The sequence below is a fragment of the Arachis ipaensis genome, chromosome B10 (assembly GCF_059453495.1).
Source record: "Arachis ipaensis isolate K30076 ecotype BB chromosome B10, ASM5945349v1, whole genome shotgun sequence".
NCBI lineage: Eukaryota > Viridiplantae > Streptophyta > Magnoliopsida > Fabales > Fabaceae > Arachis > Arachis ipaensis.
In genome coordinates, this window is record NC_142435.1 from 59,505,297 (window position 1) to 59,513,028 (window position 7,732).

General features: G+C 40.6%; 1 non-coding gene across 1 annotated transcript; it reads left to right on the plus strand.

Moving 5' to 3' along the window:
- The first annotated feature begins 7,329 nt into the window (after positions 1 to 7,329).
- Positions 7,330 to 7,437, plus strand: LOC148580214 (small nucleolar RNA R71). The gene has a single exon (XR_015895996.1). It is a non-coding gene; the product is annotated as a small nucleolar RNA R71 (small nucleolar RNA).
- The last annotated feature ends 295 nt before the right edge of the window (positions 7,438 to 7,732 follow it).

Here is a 7,732-nt window from a genome sequence, read left to right on the forward strand (position 1 = left end):
CTCCTCTGTGCCTATCATAGCACCACCATGCTGGGATTTACCTTTTGAACTGATGTGTGATGCATCAGATTTTTCCATGGGTGTTGTCTTAGGACAGAGGAAGGATAAATTGGTACATGTCATTTATTATGCTAGCAAGGTTCTTAATGAGAATCAAAGGAACTATACCACTACAGAGAAGAAATTACTTGCCATTGTCTTTGCTTTTGATAAATTTAGATCATATCTTATTGGTTTTAAAGTAATTGTATTCACTGATCAAGCAGCACCCAAATACTTGCTTACCAAACAAGACTCCAAGCCTAGACTAATAAGATGGATTCTGCTGCTCTAATAATTTGACATTGAAATTAAAGATAGGAGTGGAGCAGAGAACAAAGTGGCTGACCACCTCTCAAGAATACCACAAGAAGAAGATGGGGTACACCAAGTGGAAGTGAATGAAAGCTTCCCTTATGAGCAGTTGATGATGATACAAGAGGCCCCTTGGTTTGCTAACATAGCCAACTTCAAGGCTATTGGGAAACTACCAACCAACATCAACAAGCATATGAGGAAAAATTTAGCCAAAGATGCTAAACACTACATCTGGGATGAGCCCTATTTGTTCAAAAAGTATGCTGATGGAATCTTGAGAAGGTTTATTTCCCATGAGGAAGGGCAAGAAGTGCTTTGGCAGTGTCATGGATCTGCATATGGAGGCCACTTTAGTGGAAATAGAATTGCAACCAAGGTGCTACAATGTGGATTCTACTAGCCAACCATTTTCAAAGATGCAAAAGAATTGGTGACAAGATGTGATGAATGCCAAAGGGCTGGCAATTTACCCAAGAGAAATGAGATGCCATAGAGGTTCATAATAGAGTTAGAATTGTTTGATGTGTGGGGAATTAATTTTATGGGACCCTTCCCATCCTCATACTCAAACAGTTATATATTGGTGGTTGTGGATTATGTATCAAAGTGGGTAGAAGCCATAGCCACTCCAACAAATGATAACAAAGTTGTAATGAGCTTTTTGAGGAAGGACATCTTCAGCAGATTTGGGGTGCCTAGAGCTCTCATCAGTGATGGAGGGACATACTTCTGCATTAGGCAACTCGAAGCACTCCTTTCCAAGTATGGAGTCAAACACAAGGTGGCAACCCTATATCACCCACAGACCAACGGGCAAGCAGAAATTTCAAACAGAGAGCTTAAAAGAATTCTTGAAAAAACTGTTGGAAGCTCAAGAAAGGATTGGTCTAAGAAGCTGGATGATGCACTATAGGCCTACAGGACAGCCTTCAAAACACCTATTGGTACCAATTGGTGTTTGGTAAGGCTTGTCACTTACCAGTTGAGCTTGAGCATAGAGCATTTTGGGCTATAAAAATGTTGAACTTTGATGAACAAGCTGCTGGAGAAAGGAGGCTTATGCAGCTAAATGAACTGGATGAGTTTAGGAATAAGGCATATGAGAGTACAAAGATCTACAAAGAGAATGCAAAAAGGTGGCATGATCAGAAGATAGCAAGGAGGGAGTTCACTGAAGGGCAAAAGGTGATGCTGTATAATTCGAGACTCAAGTTCTTCCCTGGAAAGCTTAAGTCTCGATGGTCAGGCCCCTTCACCATCCTAAATGTATCCCCCTATGGCCATGTAGAGCTCATTGGTGCACGAAATTGTGATCCCTGGTAATGGCTCCAAAAACTTAGTGCTCTAATCTTAGTTCATAATTTGTCACAACTTCGATACAACTAACCAGCAAGTGCATTGGGTCGTCCAAGTAATAAAACCTTACGTGAGTAAGGGTCGATCCCACGGAGATTGTCGGCTTGAAGCAAGCTATGGTCACCTTGTAAATCTCAGTCAGGCGGATATCAAATGGTTATGGAGTTTTCGAATAATAATAATAAATAAACAGAAAATAAAGATAGAAATACTTATGTAATTAATTGGTGAGAATTTCAGATAAGCGTATAGAGATGCTTTCATTCCTCTGAACCTCTGGTTTCCTGCTGTCTTCATCCAACCAGTCCTACTCCTTTCCATGGCAAGCTTTATATAGGGCATCACCGTTGTCAATGGCTACATCCCATCTTCTCTGTGAAAAAGGTCCAAATGCTCTGTCACGGCACGGCTAATCATCTGGAGGTTCTCTATCATACTGGAATAGGGTTCACCCTCCTTTTGCGTCTGTCACTACGCCCAGCACTTGCAAGTTTGAAGTTCGTCACAGCCATCCCTTCCCAGATCCTACTTGAAATACCACAGACAAGGTTTAGACTTTCTGGATCTCAGGAATGGCCATCCATGGGTTCTAACTTATACCACGAAGATTCTAATATCTCGGACTCGGTCCCCTGTATTAGATATCCAAGAGATATTCATTCTAGGTTGTTTGCATGTAGAACAGAAGTGTTTGTCAGGCACGCGTTCATAAGTGAGAATGATGATGAGCATCACATAATCATCACATTCATCATGTTCTTGGGTGCGAATGGATATCTTAGAAGCGGAATAAGTTGAATTGAATAGAAAAACAGTAGTACTTTGCATTAAATCATGAGGAACAGCAGAGCTCCACACCTTGATCTATGGAGTGCAGAAACTCTACCGTTGAAAAATACATAAGTGAAAGGTTCAGGCATGGCCGAGTGGCCAGCCCCCATACGTGATCAATAGATCAAAAGATAATCCAAAGATGTAAATACAATAGTAAAAAGTCCTATTTATACTAAACTAGTTACTAGGGTTTACAGAAGTAAGTAATTGATGCATAAATCCACTTCCGGGGCCCACTTGGTGTGTGCTTGGGCTGAGCTTAAAGTTTACACGTGCAGAAGCTTCTTTTGGAGTTGGACGCCAAGTTGTAACGTGTTTTTGGCGTTCAACTCTGGTTCGTGACGTGTTTCTGGCGTTTAACTCCAGACTGCAGCGTAGAACTGGCATTCAACGCCCTTTTGCATCGTCTAAACTCGGGCAAAGTATAGACTATTATATATTTCTGGAAAGCCCTGGATGTCTATTTTCCAACGCCATTAAGAGCGCGCCATTTGGAGTTCTGTAGCTCCAGAAAATCCACTTTGGGTGCAGGGAGGTCAGAATCCAACAGCATCAGCAATCCTTCTTCAACCTCTGAATCTGATTTTTGCTCAAGTCCCTCAATTTCAGCCAGAAAATACCTGAAATCATAAAAAAACACACAAATTCATAGTAAAGTCCAGAAATGTGAATTTAACATAAAAACTAATAAAAACATCTCTAAAAGTAACTAGATCCTACTAAAAATATACTAAAAACAATGCCAAAAAGCGTATAAATTATCCGCTCATCACAACACCAAACTTAAATTGTTGCTTGTCCCCAAGAAACTAAAAATTAAATACGATAAAAAGAAGAGAATATACTATAAATTCCAAACTATCAATGAAATATAGCTCCAATCAGATGAGCGGGACTTGTAGCTTTTTGCCTCTTGAATAGTTTTGGCATCTCACTTTATCCATTGAGGTTCAGAATGATTGGCATCTATAGGAACTCAGAGTTCAGATAGTGTTATTGATTCTCCTAGTTCAATATGTTGATTCTTGAATACAGCTATTTTATGAGTCTTGGCCGTGGCCCTAAGCACTTTGTTTTCCAGTATTACCACCGGATACGTAAATGCCACAGACACATAATTGGGTGAACCTTTTCAGATTGTGACTCAGCTTTGCTAAAGTCCCCAATTAGAGGTCTCCAGGGTTCTTAAGCACACTCTTCTTTTGCTTTGGACCTTGACTTTAACCGCTCAGTCTCAAGTTTTCACTTGACACCTTCACGCCACAAGCACATGGTTAGGGACAACTTGGTTTAGCCGCTTAGGCCATGATTTTATTCCTTTAGGCCCTCCTATCCACTGATGCTCAAAGCCTTGGGATCCTTTTTATTTACCCTTGCCTTTTGGTTTTAAGGGTTATTGGCTTTTTGCTCTTGCCTTTTGGTTTTAAGAGCTTTTGGCTTTTTCTGCTTGCTTTTTCTTTTTCTATTTTTTTTTCATCTCTTTTTTTTTTCTGCAAGCTTTGTATTCACTGCTTTTTCTTGCTTCAAGAATCATTTTTATGATTTTTCATATTATCAAATAACATGTCTCCTTGTCATCATTCTTTCAAGAGCCAACATATTTAACATTCATGAACAACAACTTCAAAAGACATATGCACTGTTCAAGCATTCATTCAGAAAACAAAAAGTATTGTCACCACATCAATATAATTAAACTAGTTTCAAGGATGAATTCGAAACCACGTACTTCTTGTTCTTTTGTTTTTAAAACATTTTTCATTTAAGAGAGGTGATGGATTCATATTCATTACTTTAAGGCATAGACACTTAGACACTAATGATCATGTAATAAGACACAAACATAGATAAACATTTAACATATTAAAACGAAAAACAGAAAATTTAAGAACAAGGAATGAGTCCACCTTAGTGATGGTGGCATTTCCTTCTTGAGGAACCAATGATGTCCTTGAGTTCTTCTATGTCTCTTCCTTGTCTTTGTTGCTCCTCCCTCAGAGCTCTTTCATCTTCTCTAATCTCATGGAGGATGATGGAGTGCTCTTGGTGTTCCACCCTTAGTTGTCCCAATAATTGTGTGGAGGAAAATGTATCCCCTGAGGTATCTCAGGGATCTCTTGATTTGCAGTCAAATGTTCTACCACTGAGCTATAGACCCTTGAGATGAATCTCTCCATTTCCTATGACTCGGAGGTAGAAGCTTTTGTCTTCCCTTTCCTCTTTCTAGAGGTTTCTCTGGCCTTAGGTGCCATCAATGGTTATGGAAAAATAAAAAAAGCTATGCTTTTACCACACCAAACTTAGAATGTTTCTCGCCCTCGAGCAAAAGAAGAAAGAATAGAAGAAGAAAAAGAAGATATGGAGGAGATGGAGGGATGTGTGTATTCGGCTATATGGGTGGGATTGGGTGGGAAAGAGGTTTTGAATTTTGAAGGTAGGTGGAGTGTATGATGGTTTTGGAGGGGAATTAGAGGTGATTGGTGAAGGGTTCTTGAGAAAGGGTGATATAGGATTATGATGAGGTAAGGTGAGTGGAAGTTTGTGAGGATCCTGTGGTGTCCACAGATCCTGAGGTGTCAAAGATTTACGTCCCTGCACCATTGAGGCATGTAAAATGCCTTTGCAAGCAATTCTGGCGTTTAAATGCCGAATTGATGCTTGTTCTGGGCGTTCAACGCCCATATGCAGCATGTTTCTGGCGTTGAACGCCAATTCTATGCTTGTTTCTGGCATTCAGCGCCAACTTTCCTCAGTGTGCATTTCTGGCATCTGAACGCCAGGATGCTGCTTGTTTTGGGCGTTCAACACCAGATCCATGCCCTGTTCTGGCGTTGAACGCCAGCCAGATGCTCCTTACTGGCATTTAAACGTCAGTAAGTCCTTCCTCCAGGGTGTGATTTTTCTTCTGCTGTTTTTTATTCTGTTTTTAATTTTTGATTTATTTTGTGACTCCACATGATCATGAATATAATAAAACATAAAAGAACAATAAAAATAAAAATAAAATTAGATAAATAAAAATTGGGTTGCCTCCCAACAAGCGCTTCTTTAATGTCAATAGCTTGACAGTGGGCTCTCATGGAGCCACACAGGTGATCAGGTCAATTTTATAGACTTTCCAACACCAAACTTAGAGTTTGGATATGGGAGTTCAACACCAAACTTAGAGTTTGGTTGTGGCCTCCCAACACCAAACTTAGAGTTTGACTGTGGGGGCTCTGGTTGACTCTGCAGTGAGAGAAGCTTATCGTGCCTCTTTTCCATGTTTTCAGGATGATAACCTTGTGCTTTAAACACAAGGGAGTCCCCATTCAATTGAAGGACTAATTCACCTCTGTTAACATCTATCACAGCTCCTGCTGTGGCTAGGAAAGGTCTTCCAAGGATAATGCACTCATCCTCATCCTTCCCAGTATCTAGGATTATGATGAAATCAGCAGGGATGTAAAGGCCTTCAACCTTTACTAACACGTCCTCTACCTGACCATAAGCCTCTTTTCTTGAATTGTCTACCATTTCTAATGAGATTCTAGCAGCTTGCACCTCAAAGATTCCCAGTTTCTCCATTACAGAGAGTGGCATGAGGTTTATTCCTGACCCAAGGTCACATAGAGCCTTCTCAAAGGTCATGGTGCCTATGGTACAAGGTATTAGGAACTTTCCAGGATCCTGTTTCTTCTGAGGCAATCTCAGTTGATCCAATGCATTTAGTTCATTGGTGAACAGGGGAGGTTCATCTCCCCAAGTCTCATTACCAAATAAATTGGCATTCAGCTTCATGATTGCACCAAGGAACTTGGCAACTTGCTCTTCAGTAACATCCTCATTCTCTTCAGAAGAAGAATACTCATCAGAACTCATGAATGGCATAAGGAGGTTCAATGGAATCTCTATGGTCTCTAGATGAGTCTCAGATTCCTTTGGTTCCTCAGAGGGAAACTCCTTATTGATCACTGGACGTCCCAGGAGGTCTTCCTCCTTGGGATTCACGTCCTCCCCTTCCTCCTTGGATTCGGCCATGATGGTTATGTCAATGGCCTTGCACTCTCCTTTTGGATTTTCTTCTGTATTGCTTGGGAGAGCACTAGGAGGGGTTTCAGTGATCTTCTTACTCAGCTGGCCCACTTGTGCCTCCAAATTTCTAATGGAAGACCTTGTTTCATTCATGAAACTCAGAGTGGCCTTAGATAGATCAGAGACTAAATTTGCTAACCTAGATGGATTCTGCTCAGAATTCTCTGTCTGTTGTTGAGTGGATGATGGAAATAGTTTACTATTGTTAAACCTATTTCTTCCACCATTAGTAAAACCTTGTTGAGGCTTTTGTTGATCCTTCCATGAGAAATTTGGGTGATTTCTCCATGAGAGATTATAGGTGTTTCCATATGGTTCACCCATGTGATTCACCTCTGCTATTGCAGGGTTCTCAGGATCATAAGCTTCTTCTTCAGAAGATGCCTTTTGAGTACTGTTGGATGCAGCTTGCATTCCATTCAGACTCTGAGAAATCATATTGACTTGCTGAGTCAATATTTTATTCTGAGCTAATATGGCATTCAGAGCATCAATTTCAAGAACTCCCTGCTTCTGAGGTGTCCCATTACTCACAGGATTCCTCTCAGAAGTGTACATAAACTGGTTGTTAGCAACCATGTCAATAAGTTCTTGAGCTTCTGCAGGCGTTTTCTTTAGGTGAATGGATCCACCTGTAGAAGTATCCAATGACATCTTAGCTAATTCAGACAGACCATCATAGAATATATCCAGGATGGTCCATTCTGAAAGCATGTCAGAAGGACACTTTTTGGTCAGTTGCTTGTATCTCTCCCAAGCTTCATAGAGGGATTCACCTTCTTTCTGTCTGAAGGTTTGGACATCCACTCTAAGCTTACTAAGCTTTTGAGGAGGAAAGAACATGGCTAAGAAAGCCTTGACCAGCTTATCCCAAGAGTTCAGGCTATCTTTAGGTTGTGAGTCCAACCATGTTCTAGCTCTGTCTCTTACAGCAAACGGGAAAAGCATGAGCCTGTAGACTTCAGGATCTACTCCATTAGTCTTAACAGTATCACAGATCTGCAAGAATTCAGTTAAGAACTGAAACGAATCTTCAGATAGAAGTCCATGAAACTTGCAGTTTTGTTGCATCAGAGAAACTAAGCTCAAAATTATTTGCTCCAATGGTAGG